Below are 16198 nucleotides of genomic sequence, written 5' to 3' on the forward strand. Positions count from 1 at the left end.
TAGCAATTGTCATATCAGACAAAATAGACTTCAAAATAAAGACTATTACAAGAGACGAAAAAGGAAACTACGTAATGATCAAGGGATAAATCCAAGAAGAAGATATAACAATTGTAAATATTTATGCACCCAACATAGGAGCACCTAAATACATAAGGCAAATGCTAACAGCCATAAAAGGGGAAATCGACAGTAACACAATTGTAGTAGGGGACTTTAACACCCCACTTTCACCAATGGACAGATCATCCAAAATGAAAATAAGTAAGGAAACACAAGCTTTAAATGATACATTAAAGAAGATGAACTTAATTGATATTTATAGGACATTCCATCCAAAAACAACAGAATACACTTTCTTCTCAAGTGCTCATGGAACATTCTCCAGGATAGATCACATCTTGGGTCACAAATCAAGCCTTGGTTAATTTAAGAAAATTGAAATCATATCAAGTATCTTTTCTGATCACAATGCTATGAGATTAGAAATCAGTTACATGGAAAAAAACATAAAAAACACAAACACATGAAGGCTAAACAATATGCTACTAAACAACCAAGAGATCACTGAAGAAGTCAAAGAGGAAATCAAAAAATACCTAGAAACAAATGACAATGAAAACACGACGACCCAAAACCTATGGGATGCAGCAAAAGCAGTTCTAAGAGGGAAGTTTATAGCAATACAATCCTATCTCAAGAAACAAGAAACATCTCAAATAAACAACCTAAACTTACGCCTAAAGCAATTAGAGAAAGAAGAACAAAAAACCCCAAAGTTAGCAGAAGGAAAGAAATAATAAAGATCAGATCAGAAATAAATGAAAAAGAAATGAAGGAAACAATAGCTAAGATCAATAAAACTAAAAGCTGGCTCTTTGAGAAGATAAGCAAAATTGATAAACCATTAGCTAGACTCACGAAGAAAAAAGGGAGAAGACTCAGATCAATAGAATTAGAAATGAAAAAGGAGAAGTAACAACTGACATTGCAGCAATACAAAGGATCATGAGAGATTACTACAAGCAACTATATGCCAATAAAATGGACAACCTGGAAGAAATGGACAAATTTTTAGAAAAGCACAACCTTCTGAGACTGAACCAGGAAGAAATAGAAAATATAAACAGACCAATCACAAGCACTGAAATTGAAACTGTGATTTAAAATCTTCCAACAAACAAAAGCCCAGGACTAGATGGCTTCACAGGCGAATTCTATCAAATATTTAGAGAAGAGAAAACAGCTATTCTTCTCAAGCTCTTCCAAAATATAGCAGAGGGAGGGACACTCCCAAACTCATTCTACAAGACCACCATCATCCTGATACCAAAACCAGACAAAGATGCCACAAAAAAAGAAAACTACAGGCCAATATCTCTGATGAAAATTGATGCAAAAATCCTCAACAAAATACTAGAAAACAGAACCCAAAGCACATTAAAATGATCATACAGCATGATCAAGTGAGGTTTATCCCAGGAATGCAAGGATTCTTCAATATATGCAAATCAATCAATGTGATAAACCATATTAACAAATTGAAGGAGAAAAACCATATGATCATCTCGATAGATGCAGAAATAGCTTTTGACAAAATTCAACAATGATTTATGATAAAAAGCCTCCAGAAAGTAGGCATAGAGGGAACTTACCTCAACATAAAAAAGGCCATATATGACAAATCCACAGCCAACATCATTCTCAATGGTGAAAAACAGAAACCATTTCCACTAAGATCAGGAATAAGACAAGGTTGCTCACTCTCACCACTATTATTCAACATAGTCTTGGAAGTTTTTGCTACAGCAATCAGAGAAGAAAAAGAAATAAAAGGAATCCAAATCGGAAAAGAAGTAAAACTGTCACTGTTTGCAGATGACATGATACTACAGATAGAGATTCCTAAAGATGCTACCAGAAAACTACTAGAGCTAATCAATGAATTTGGTAAAGTAGCAGGATACAAAATTAATGCACAGAAATCTCTTGCATTCCTGTACACTAATAATGAAAGATCAGAAAGAGAAATTAAGGAAACAATCCCATTCACCATTGCAACAAAAAGAATAAAATAACTAGGAATAAACCTACCTAAGGAGACAAAAGACCTGTATGCAGAAAACTATAAGACACTGATGAAAGAAATTAAAGATGATACCAACAGATGGAGATATATACCATGTTCTTGGATTGGAAGAATCAATATTGTGAAAATGACTATACTACCCAAAGCAATCTACATATTCAGTACAATCCCTGTCAAACTACCAATGGCATTTTTCACAGAACTAGAACAAAAAATTTCACAATTTGTATGGAAACACAAAAGACCGCAAATAGTGAAAGCAGTCTTGAGAAAGAAAAATGGAGCTGAAGGAATCAGGCTCCCTTACTTCAGACTATACTACAAAGCTACAGGAATCAAGACAGTATGGTACTGGCACAAAAACAGAAATATAGATCAATGGAACAGGATAGAAAGCCCAGAGATAAACCCATACACCTATGGTCACCTTATCTTTGATAAAGGAGGCAACAATATACAATGGAGAAAAGACAGCCTCTTCAATAAGTGGTGCTGAGAAAACTGGACAGCTACATGTAAAAGAATGAAATTAGAACACTCCCTAACACCATACATAAAAATAAATTCAAAATAGATTCAAGACCTAAATGTAAGGCCAGACGCTGTAAAACTCTTAGAGTAAAATATAGGCAGAGCACTCTATGACATAAATCACAGTAAGATCCTTTTTGACCCACCTCCTAAGGAAATGGAAATAAAAACAAAAATAAACAAATGATACCTAATGAAACTTTAAAGCTTTTGCATAGCAAAGGAAACCATAAACAAGGCGAAAAGACAACCCTCAGAATGGGAGAAAATATTTGCAAACGAACCAACTGACAAAGGACTAATCTCCAAAATATACAAGCAGCTCATGCAGCTCAATATCAAAAAGACAAGCAACCCAATCCAAAAATGGGCAAAAGACCTAAATAGACGTTTCTCCAAAGAAGATATACAGATTACCAAGAAACACGAAAGGATGCTCAACATCACTAATCATCAGAGAAATGCAAATCAAAATTACAGTTAGGTATCACCTCACCCAAGTCAGAATGGCCATTATCCAAAAATCTACAAACAATAAATGCTGTAGAGGGTGTGGAGAAAAGGGAACCCTCTTGCAGTGTTGGTGAGAATGTAAATTGATACAGCCACTATGGAGAACAGTATGGAAGTTCCTCAAAAAACTAAAAATAGAACTACCAGACGACACAGCAACCACACTACTGGGCATATACCCTGAGAAAAACCATAATTAAAAAAAGAGTCATGTACCACAATGTTCATTGCAGCTCTATTTACAATAGCCAGGACATGGAAGCAACATAAGTGTCCATGGACAGATGAATGGTTAAAGAACATGTGACACATATATACAATGGAATATTATTCAGCCATAAAAAGAAATGAAATTGAGTTATTTGTAGTGAGGTGTATGGACCTACAGACTGTCATACAGAGTGAAGTAAGTCAGAAAGAGAAAAACAAATACCATATGCTAACACAAAATATGGAATCTAAAAAAAAAAAAAAGGTTCTGAAAAACCTAGGGGCAGGAGAGGAGTAAAGACACAGACATAGTGAATGGACTTGAGGACACGGGGAGAGGGAAGGGTAAGCTGGGATGAAGTGAGAGAGTGGCATGGACATATATACACTATCAAATGTAAAATAGATAGCTAGTGGGAAGTAGCCACATAGCACAGGGAGAAGAGCTTGGTGCTTTGTGTCCCCCTAGAGGGGTGGGATAGGGAGGGTGGGAGGGAGACTCAAGAGGGAAGCGATATGGGGTTAGGTATATGTATAGCTGATTCACTTTGTTATGCAACAGAAACTAACACACCATTGTAAATTATACTCCAATTATACTCCAATAAAGATGTTAAAAAAATAAAATAAAATTCTTATTTATTTATTTATTTTGCGGTACGTGGGCCTCTCACTGCTGTGGCCTCTCCCATTGTGGAGCACAGGCTCAGCGGCCATGGCTCATGGGCCCAGCCACTCTGTGGCATGTGGGATCTTAGCTCCCCAACCAGGGATCAAACCTGCACCCCTTTCAGTTGAAGGCAAAGTCCTAACCACTGGATCACCAGGGAAGTCCCAAAAGATCCATTTTAGATCATTACATTTGAAAAAATTAAAAATACTTAAATTTAGAATGAAAAAATCAATATCATTAAAAAGCACAAATTATATAGAATAGCAGTCTTCACAGAGAAGGCAGGTGGGAAGAGGGATTGAAATGTAGTAAGAGAAGACTTTTGACAATAAGGGGTAGGAGAAGAGAAAATAAATGAATTAAGATACTTTGAGAATTGCCAATTTTAGGCAAAATTTAGGTGAATTATAATAACAATTAAAAATGTAAAGTGTTATATGTGTAATGTTTTCCATTTAATTCTCAAAATGATCCCTCAAAATGGATGCTATGGTTTTTCCTGTTTTCAGATGAGGAAACTGAGGCACAGATTTGTTTCTTAAGATCATAGAGCTTTTAAACTTTTGAGTCTGTGTCAGCCTGAAGAAGTTGGGGTTCATGTTCTTGAAGACTCTGTTCTGCTGTTCGGGCTGCCGCTCTTCTACCTCTGTGTTTGCCTGCCAATGTTCCGCTCTGCAGGGCCATGTTCCATGGAGATAGCTGGTCAGATACTTTTCCAGAATGATGTTCACTCACTGACTCCACTTCCTCACCTCCGTTTGCCTGATCAACCCTGCAATCTCACCACTTTTTATAAAATAACTTTGTATTTTGAAATAATTTGACTCACTCTGGTGGTGCAGTGATTAAGAATCCGCCTGCCAATGCAAGGGACATGGGTTCGAGCCCTGGTCCGGGAAGATCCCACATGCCATAGAGCAACTAACCCCATGTGCCACAACTATTGAGCCTGCACTCTAAAGCCTGCGAGGCACAACTACTGAGCCCATGTGCCACAGCTACTGAGCCCATGTGCCACAACTACTGAAGCCCATGCACCTAGAGCCCGTGCTCTTCAACAAGGGAAGCCCCTACTCACCACAACTAGAGAAAGTCCGCGCACAGCCATGAAGACCCAACGCAGCCAAAATAAATAAATAAGTAAATGAAATAGTTTGACTCACAAGAAGTAACAAAAATAATCGGTATTATAAGTATTTTTTAAATTTTAGCCATTCTAATAGGTGTGTAGAGGTATCTCCCTGTAGCTTTAATTTGCATTTCCCTAATGGCTAAAGATATTGAGGATTTTTTCATGTCCTTACTTGCCATTTATATATGCCTGGCAAAATATCCCTTCATCTTTCATCTATTTTCTAACTGGATTGTTTGTTTACTGCTGAGTTTAGAGAGTTCTTTACACATTCTGAATACAAGTCCACTGTGAGGTACATGATTTGTGGCTTATCTTTTCATCAGAGCAAAAGTTTTAATTTTGATGAAGTCCAATTTATGGATTTTATTCTCTTAGGGATCATGTCTTTGGTGTCATGCCTAAGAACTCTCCTCCTAACTCCACATCATGAAGTTTTCCTCTTACGCTTTCATCAAAGAGTTCTAGGTTTTGCATTTCATATTTAGATCCATGAGTTATTTTAAGTTTTTATAAGGTGTGAAGTTTAGGCCAAGGTCCTTTTTACTCTTTTTCCTGTGATTGTCTGATTGTTCCAACACCATTTGTTGACAAGACTATCTTTCCTCCCCACCAATTTTAAAAAACTACTCTCACCATGGCTGCCAACCGTGTCCTATTTTCCTAATCAAAGGAACAGTGGCCTGTACTGAATTTTAGCAATGTAGTATTGACGTAGACGGTGTGCTTCATAACAGAGTGACGCCAGGAGTTCACTCACCTGGATGTTGAGAGGATGGAGGGGAGTGCTGGTCCCAGCCACCACCAATGGAGGAATGACACACATTCAGGGATGGCGGGAGTAGCCCTGCTTCTGTACATGCCCTGCTCAGGTAGAACAAACCAGGTCTGTCCACACATCCTTTTCCAAACTGTGATAGAATACAATCTTTCCAGAATATTTTCCACCTTTACTTCTTGAAATAAGACAATGTTGTAGTTTTAATTTCTACTTTTACAATGATTTTTTTCCCATTGCAAAAGTTATATATGTTCATTGTAATACATCTGAAAAATATTAAAATACCTCCTCCTCTTCTTTTTGCACTATCTCCTCCTTCCCTCCTGTTCTCCCTCTTCCAGCTCCTTCTCTTCTATTTTCTTCTTCTCCTCATTCATGGGGATGATACACAAAGACCTTGCAATGGTGTCTACTTCTGTGGAAGAAGAGGAAATAAGAGTGAGTGGCTGAGGTACATCGATGGATAGATACAGAAGTTGGAGCGAATATGTAAGAAGTTAACATGTTTAATCTTGGTAGTAGGGATACAGGACTCTCTGTTCTATTCTGGTCTGTAGGCTTGAAATGTTTCAGGAATAAAATGAATGTGAATAAAAACCCTCAAGGCATTCACTTTCAGATGAAAAGACACTAAACATTTATCACCTTTTTTATTAAAATACACTGACAGGATGTCAGAAGCAAAGTAGCCCCACCATCCCAGAGATGGTTGAATGCTGCTCTTTACTGTTTAAAATGCACCAGTACTGTTATTAAATGACATGAAAAATAAGAGAATATAATCTATTCTGGATGTTTGGGGAGGTGATGGATAGGAGATGGACGATATTTTCTCTTGCTCTTTTTATAGGCATGCTATTTCTTGGCAAATGTGACAGAATGAATAAATGACCTGTATGGCAATTTTGGGAAATTTCCCGATGTGTTAAGGTAATAAGAACAGGCAAGTGAGCTGACTGCAAGCTATTAGCTCTGCAGGTCAGAATTGCCCTTCAGAGTCAAGTCACAAATTTTATAGAAGGTTTTCTAGGTTTAGTTTGCTGGTGGGTCTGTTACATTCAAATATGTTCCTTTCTGCCCCCCCCCCATCTGCCACCTGATTAGGCTCCAGAGACTTAATATTGAAGTATAAATATTAATAGTTTCTAAAGATGGAGGTGTCTATCTAAAAGGTGTAGCATTTTAAATTTGTACTGTATAGTGGTGTCCATGTATTAAAGTGAAGCAGAGAATTAGGGCAATCATTTAGATGATTGAAGAAAAAAAATTTACAAGTCTCCAGTTACCTGGACATTTCCAGCTAAATCTATTTTTGGTACAAAATATTCAGAAAGTTACTTAATCTATATATGTCTATGCAAAATGATGTCAGACGAGACTTGTTTGCCTGTTCCTGAACACATCATTTTACACATATGCTTTTTTTTTCCCCTTGGAAAAATGAGAGCAATGCTTTTGCTTGGAAAATTTTCCTGATGTTGGAATCTTTTCTCACCTTGGACAAGTCTCTTACTCCCTCTGGACCTCCCTTTCCTTGGCTATAGATTGTAGGGTTTGGTCTTTATGAACTTTAAGCTACCTTTTATCTTCATGCTTGTAAATAAAAACCCTTAGGAGTCCCCCCTCCTATTTTTTAAAATAAAAACACTAAAAAAAAATTTTTATGGTCCTAACTAGATCTGTGAATTTGGGGATTAAATCAGCATCTAGATGGGGTTTAAAGCCAAGACTGACTGAGACTTCATGAAATCCCCAGAGAAGAGAGGTAGAACAAAGAGGGCAAAGGACAGAGCCCTGGGGCACTCCAGTGATTAGAGGTTAGAAAAAGGAGCAGGAACCAGCAAAGCAGACTGATGGAGCAGCCAGAAAGGGAGAAGGAAAACCAGGAAAGAGTGATGTGAAGCCAAGGGAAGAAAGTGTCAGAGAAGAGGGAGTCACCAGCTGTGCCAGACCCTGGGAGGGGTGGGGGGTAAAGGGAGGACTGAGAATTGATCATTGGACTCAGCAAGTCCAAGTCCCTGGTGACCTTGACAAGAGCAGTAAGAGTGGATTCGAGAAGAGAAATCGAATACAGAAGTATTGACACTCTTTGAGTTTTCTTGTAAAAGGAAGGAAAGAAATGAGTAGTATTTAGAGGAATAAGTGGAATTGAGAAAGGATAAAACCACTTTTTTTAAGAGCAGTTTTAGGCTCACAGGAAAATTAAGAAGAAGGTACAGGGATTACCCCGTCCTCATGCATGTATGCATAGCCTTTCCCAGTATCAACATCCCCCACCAGAGGTGGGGTTATAGGCTCAAGGAGTGCACGTTGTTACAGCTGATGGACCTGTATCTACACATCATGATCACTCAAAGTCCATAGTTTACATTAGGGCTCACTCTTTGTGTTATATATTCTATGGGTTTGGACAAATGTCTAATGACAAGTATCCATCATCATAGTATCCTATAGAGTATTGTACATATAGTACCATACAGAGTATTTTCGCTGCTCTAAAACTCCTCTGTGCTCCACTGATTTATCCTTCTTCCTCCTCTCTGCTCCACAAAATCCCTGGCAACCACTGATCTTTCCACTGTCTCCAGAGGTTTGCCTTTTCCAGAATGTTGTATGGTGGGAATCATGCAATATGTATGTAGCCTTTTTCAGATTGGCTTCTTTCACTTACTAATATGCATTTAAGTTTTCTTCATGTCTTTTCATGGTTTGGTAACTCGTTTCATTTTAGCACTGAATAATATCCTTTGTCTGAATGTACCAGTTTGTTTACTGAAGGACATCTTGGTTGCTTCCAAGTTTTGGCAATTATGAATAAAGCTGCTGTAAACATCTGTGTGCAGGTTTTTGTGTGGACATAAGTTTTCAACTCTTTGAGTAAATACCAAGGAGTGCAACTGCTGGATCATATGGTAAGAGTATGTTCAGTTTTGTAAGAAACCACCAAACCATCTTCCAAAATGGCTGTATCATTTTGCATTCCCGCCAGCAATGAATGAGTGTTCCTGTTGCTCCATATACTCTTCAGGATTTGGTGCTGTCAGAGTTCCAGATTTTGTCCATTCCAATAGGTGTGTAGTGGCATCTCATTGTCATTTAAATTTACATTTCTCTGATGGCATATGATGTAAAGCATCTTTTCATGCTTATTTTTCACCTGTACACATTCTTTGGTGAAGTGTCTAAGTCTTTGCCTCATTTTTTAATTGGGTTCTTGGGTTGCTTTCTGTTGAATTTTAAGACTTCTTTGCATATTTTAGATAACAGTCCTTTATTAGATGCACCTTTTGCAAATATTTTCTCGCAGTCTATGGCTTGTCTTTTCATTCTCTTGACTCTGTCTTTCACAGAGCAGTTTTTAATTTTAATGAAATTCAGCTTATTATTTCTTTTATGGATTGTGCCTTTGGTATTATATCTAAAAAAGTTATCACAATACCTAAAGTCATCTAGGTTTTCTCCTATGTTATCTTCTAGGAGTTTTATGGTCTTGTGTTTACATTTGCATTTTGCATTAGGTCTATGATATATTTATAATTAATTTTTGTGAAAATGATATAAGAACTGTGTCGAGTCTTTTTTTTTTTTTTTGGTATGTGGATATCCAGTTGTTCCAGTCCAATTTGTTGAAAAAACTATCTGTTCTCCACTATATTGCTTTTACTACTTTGTCAAAGATCAGTTGACTCTACGTGGTCCTATTTCTGGGCTTTCAATTCTTTTGTGTTGATCTGTTTGTCTATTCTTTCACAAATACCACATTGTCTTGATTACTGTAGCTTTATACTAAGTCTTTTTTTTAAATGTTTTTTAAAAAATTAATTTAATTTAATTTATTTTATTTTTTGCTGTGTTGGGTCTTCACTGCTGCATGCAGGCTTTCTCTAGCTGTGGTGAGCAGGGGTTACTCTTTGTTGCGGTGTGCAGGCTTCTCATTGTGGTGGCTTCTCTTGTTGCGGAGCATGGGCTCTAGGTACCCTGGCTTCAGTAGTTGTGGCACACAGCCTCAGTAGTTGTGACTCCCGGGGTCTAGAGTGCAGGCTCAATAGCTATGGTGCACAGTCTTAGTTGCCCCGTGGCATGTGAGATCTTCCTAGACAAGAGCTCAAATCCATGTCCTCTGCATTGGCAGGCGGATTCTTAACCACTGTATCACCAGGGAAGCCCTATACTAAGTCTTGAAGTTGAGTAGTGTTGAGCCTCCAGCTTTGTTCTATTCTTCAGTATTGTGTTGTCTATTCTGATTCTCTTGCCTCTCCATATAAACTTTAGAATCAGTTTGTCTATATCCACAAAATAACTTGCTGGGATTTTGATTGGCCTTGCCTTGAATCTATAGATCGAAATGGGAAGAACTGACACCTTGACAATATTTAGCCTTCCTATCCATGAACATGGAATATCTCTCCATTTATTTAGTTATTCCCTGATTTTGTTCATCAGAGTTTTGTAGTTTTCCTCATAATGGATCTTGTACATATTTTGTTAAATTTGTACCTATTTTGTATTGCATTTTTGGGGGTGTTAATATAAGTGGAGATATGTTTTTAATTTCAAATTCCACTTATTCATTGTTGGTATATAAGAAAGTAATTGACTTTTGTATATTGACCTTATATCCAGAAACAAGTACAGGAGGTGGGTTGTCTTTTCATCTTTGACTGGAGGAAAGGAGATAAGGGAGTAATCACATGAAGAAAATTTGAGGGGATGATGGGGATGGGAAGAGTTGAAGAAGGTTAAATTCAAGAAGGAGTTGAGGTCATCTCCTGAAGATGATGTGAGCATTAGCAGAGAACTCAAGAAGAATGACAGAGTTTTAGAATAGCCACTGAGAGGAACTCAGGCTGAAAAACAAAATGTTATTTACAGTGGAAGAACAGGCACCATAATTTTAGGTTGTGACTATTTTCAACTAAGGCAACATAGAAATTGGGGGTTTATAAGCAGATTTCATGAGAACTATTATATAGCTTGTTTAAAAGGGTAGAATGGTCTCAAAATAATATTGTTTTCCCCAAGCCTTTAGCCCAGCATCCAAATTGGATGTGTGGTGGCAGAACTATATTTTCAATTGAAAAGTATGTGTTCCTGATGCTAAAACAAATTGTTTATATGATTTTCAAGCACCAGTCCTTACTTTGTATTTTGGGGGTCATCTATTTAGCAGTAAATGACAATTATTTATTGAGCACATTTTAGGTGATAGCAGCATAAAATACATAATAACAACATAATACTATGTGGTCACTGACATCAAGAACCTTTCAGCTAGTGTTATATACTGACAAGTGAAGAGGAAATTATGTTTCATCATGATGAGTACTGCAGTGAGATTGGCATAAGGAGCTTCACACCAAATCCTGGAGGTTACATGGATAAGAGAACTTGGCTGGACTTCCCTGGTGGTCCAGTGGTTAAGAATATGCCTTCCAATGCAGGGGACACAGGTTCGATCCCTGGTGGGGGGATTAAGATCCCACATGCCATGGGGCAACTAAGCCCATGTGCCACAGTTAGCCTGTGCGCTCTGTAGCCCATGCACCGCAACGAAAGATCTTGCATGCTGCAACTAAGACCCGATGCAGTCAAATAAATAAATTAAAAAAAAAAGAGAACTTGGCTGTCACAACCTCCCTGGAAACAGCTGGCTGGGAGGGGGATTCTAGGTGGTGCAAAGACCCAGATATAAAAACTAGATAAAATTCTTGCCAAAATTAACATCAAAATATCTATTCTATTCTATGTTGCCTTTTTTTTGTTTTGTTTTGTTTGCGGTACGCGGGCCTCTCACTGTTGTGTCCTCTCCCGTTGCGGAGCACAGGCTCGGGACGCGCAGGCTCAGCGGCCATGGCTCACGGGCCCAGCCGCTCCGCGGCATGTGAGATCTTCCCGGACCGGGGCACGAACCCGTGTCCCCTGCATCGGCAGGCAGACTCTCAACCACTGCACCACCAGGGAAGCCCTTGCGTTGTATTTTTAAGACCAGTGCTTGGGATGATTGCTCTTATATTCATCCTGTGTGAAGTTTTATGGCACAATTAGCATAACTGTCATTAAAATTTTAATGTCAATACTTCTACAAATTGCATTTGTTATTCATTCTTTTAAACTATTACATGTTCCCCCACTTTTTTTTTTTTTAAAGAAGATGTTGGGGGTAGGAGTTTATTAATTAATTTATTTTTACTGTGTTGCGTCTTCGTTTCTGTGCGAGGGCTTTCTCTAGTTGTGGCAAGTGGGGGCCAGTCTTCATCGCGGTGCGCGGGCCTCTCACTATGGTGGCCTCTCTTGTTGCAGAGTACAGGCTCAGTAGTTGTGGCTCATAGGCCTAGTTGCTCTGTGGCATGTGGGATCCTCCCAGACCAGGGCTCGAACCCGTATCCCCTGCATTAGCAGGCAGATTCTCAACCACTGCACCACCAGGGAAGCCCATTCCCCCACTTTTGAATGCGATTAATTCTATTTAAGTTTTGAATGGTCATAAAACAGAAATAAGTTGCTATAATTTATGAATGTTTTGGGCAGAAAAATAGAGGCAGTTTTCTACTGTGAAAATATGTTGGAAACTCACAAAGATGATTTAAGAATATATTTTGTCAGAGGAAAAGGATTTGGGGTAAATTTTTCACTTAACATCTTTACTTTTCTAAAGTGATTTTTTAATAATCCTTGGGCATTTTTTATAAGCCAATATTTTTGTCCCAAGCAAATTTGTTAGAAAACTTTCATGAAATAGCCTTAAGCTTAAGGATTCTGGCCAAGTTTGACATTATAAACACATATATTTTTTGAGGAATAGAGATTTTCTATAAATATTCACTCTGGATGAATACTCTTCCTTGGAAATATTCTTTATTTCAACTCAAATAAATTTTACATTGGTTTATGTGTTTTTGTTTATTGAATAGGCGATATAAGTAGTTTCAGATGTGATGGGATTTTTATTTTTCAACTGACTTTTATTTAAACACTATCTATAAAATACTTATTTACAACTAGAGTCTTTTTTGCTTTAGGACAGTTTAAAATTGCTTAAATGTTTTTTTCACACACAGACTCATTGCTTGAAAGCAGTTTGAGACTTTTTAGAGAAATGCACATGAGTTGCAGGTCATATATTTCATATTAAATTATCCATTTTCTCAGACCCATGGACTGGAAGTATGTTGCTATGAACAAACAGAGAACAGTATTTTAAATATATGGCCAAAATATATTTGTCAGTTACAGGAGCTTGCTAAGGGATCTTGCATAATATTAGCTGTCTTTGAGAATTTATTGCTGGCTTAAGGAATATCATTGTGAGATTTTTTTTAAAAAGACAAACTCTTTGAATTCTTAGAACTTCTGCATAATGGTGTCATAATCATAAAAAAGTGTTATGTATGTCAGTTATTTTCACAATGCCTCTGTGGTTTCAATTTGATGACATAACAGTCATAAATGAGCATTTGGGATAATATTTCTTAAAGTCATTCAACTGATACATTTGAACTGAAATACTGTCTCTTTTTCTGTTTGCTCTTTGAAGTGGATGCAAATATTTGAGCTGCTGGTAGAGAGCACAGAGTTACTTAGTTTCAAGGGGGTGAGTGGGATGTACTTTAGTGAAATAAACTATGTTAAAAAATGGTTTCAGTAGAGGAGAAACACTACCAGGTTATCAACTTGATATTTTAGATGTGAATTAAGTGTCTGAATATGGAAACTTTATACCACAGAATTATAGCCAAGAGAAAAATTATATTTGCTTTAGACCAAATGTAGCAGAAAATGAGTTTCAGGAATATTCACCAAGGCCTACCCAGAACAGTAATTCCCAACCTTTTCTCTGTTGTAATATCCTTGACATTCACATATGTGAAATATGTGAATGTCAAGGATGTGAATGTCTTGGAAATACCCAGATGTTGAAGAAATTCTCAGTATTTTTTTCACACACCATAGTGTATAATTGCTAAAACTACTAACATTTACTGGCATCGTGTTAAACTGTGGACTGCTATTCAGAATAAACTGCAGTTATACACAGTTCTCATATATTCAAAGTAAATGAATGAGAAAGACATTAGGACATGCTTGAGTTCACCAGTATCACATTTTAAAAAAGAAAATAATTTAAAAATGTTGCTACTTTATTGTTTTCAGCAAACACACTACAGCATACCTCATGCTTGGTCATCGTACACTAGTCTATTCTGATAGCCTATTTGATGACTGTTGGTCTAGAGGATCCTGGCTGTGGAGAATACCCAAGCATTATGAGTTATCAAGATTTCACTATTACTGTTGGGTAGAGGAATTCAAGACCTGAATTAATTGCAACATACTGATTTTATTGAAGGGAGCTGTTCACCAACAGCATTTATTGACTATGTTTCTAAGAGAAATGCTTTCAGGGAATTTTGAAATAGATATGTGTATTTCCATTAGGACTTCAAATCAATTGTCGTTTTTATGGAGATGATGGTGACCAATCTGGGCATATAATTTGATGAGTTAGGGATAAGAATAATGAATGGACTTCATTTACATCAATCGTGATTTTTCAGAATCTCTGGTTGGGTATCATTTCTGGAGAGTTTGGAGAATTAGAACTCGAACATATTTGAATAAATATTATATGCCTGGTGCTGTGCTTGGCCAGGCCCCATATTTCTTTGTTAGAATTAAGAGGATTGTTTTTCTTTGACAACTAAGATGCTGTTTAAATGTTGTAAAGGCATAGGTGAATGCAATGACATCACTTACAAGGTCTGTAAAATAGAGAAGTTGAAGATACGAAGAACAGTGGCTTTCAAGCTTTTCTCCACTGGAGAAATAAGAAATTAAACAACAACTAAAATATGTAAGGAATATTTTGACAAAGAAAATATTTGAAGTGGAAGAATGCTATTTTTCTCTTAAGAACAGCTGAATTAAATATTTTCCTTTAATATGAATTAAAATTTTATACAAGCAGAAAACAATAAACCAAGATAGTAATATATAGAAAAAATAATGTAAACTTTATTTCTTTTTTCCTTATAAAACATCTCGAGGGCAGAAGGAAGCTTTAATGAGACACTAAGAAGGAGAAAGGAAAACCCTTATGTGGATAAAATGGCAAGTGATGGGTTAGGTAGTTGAATGCAGACTGGAGAGACTTGTAGTACTGGCTTGTTTTTGTAAACAATGAAAGAATTGAGTCAATTTGATTACTGTTCCCGCAGGTAACTCCTCAAATAATGAAACGAATTAACTACATTACTACTAATAAAATCAGTTTAATCACCAGAATAAGTTGTGGTAGCTGACTTCTGGATACAGTTTTGGCAACAACATGGATAATCTATACTGGCTTTATCTAAAGAATCTATCTATCTATTTACTTATTCAACACCTATTATTGTCAGCAGTGGTACTAAGTCCTAGGGAGCACAATTAAAAGAAAATCTATGATTTTTCAGTCTACTGAGAAAAGTGAATCTAACTAGTAGAAAACTATTCATAAGGGAAAAAAGCAGCAAAAGCATTCTCCCCAATCTCTACCTCTGCAAAAAATAAAATTATAATATAGCTGAGCCAAAATTGTGCAGAAACTCCGTTCTCCAAATACCCACATACTCCCACAAATTCTCTAATACTCACATAGTTAAATAAGGTCATGCGGCTAGTTATGGTGAATGAGTTGTGAGTAGAAGCAGAATTGATGTGGGTCACTTCTGTCAAAGCATTTATTAACAGGTGTGTCACTCTCCGGTTCTCTCTTCCCTATTGTGGTGACCTGGAAGCCCTGTGTTCCAGATGGCATAGCTATAAGGGGGAATTAGACGGGGTCCCCAAATAGCACTTTGAAGGGAGCGGTCCCGAAGAGCCTCTAGACTCATGGCAGACTTGCTGTGTGTTAACCCACTGAGAGATCATCCTTGTTGATTTTGCAGCAGAGCTTACCCTATACTGACTAATCAACAGCCAGTATCTCACATTCCGTTGCTAGTGCCATTCAATGTCCTACGATGAAACTCTTAAGCACATTGACTTTGTTCTAAGAAAAGTGAGCCCCCTTACCTTTCCCCTCTACTCTCCAATGCCTTTGTTTATAAATTAAATATAGAGTTTTGACCTTAATCTCTTCTATCTATTCCCTTTCCTTATTACAAAGTTTGTATTTATGGCCCATTGTTTTTAGCTGGATAAAGAAAGCGTGCCAGACTGGAGTAGGCTAGGTGGTTAGTATTCATGCTTTACCTTGGTGTTGCTGGACTTTTATTAAATAGAACCTTT

Source organism: Leucopleurus acutus (genome assembly GCF_964270905.1).
Source record: "Leucopleurus acutus genome assembly, chromosome: 13".
Lineage (NCBI taxonomy): Eukaryota > Metazoa > Chordata > Mammalia > Artiodactyla > Delphinidae > Leucopleurus > Leucopleurus acutus.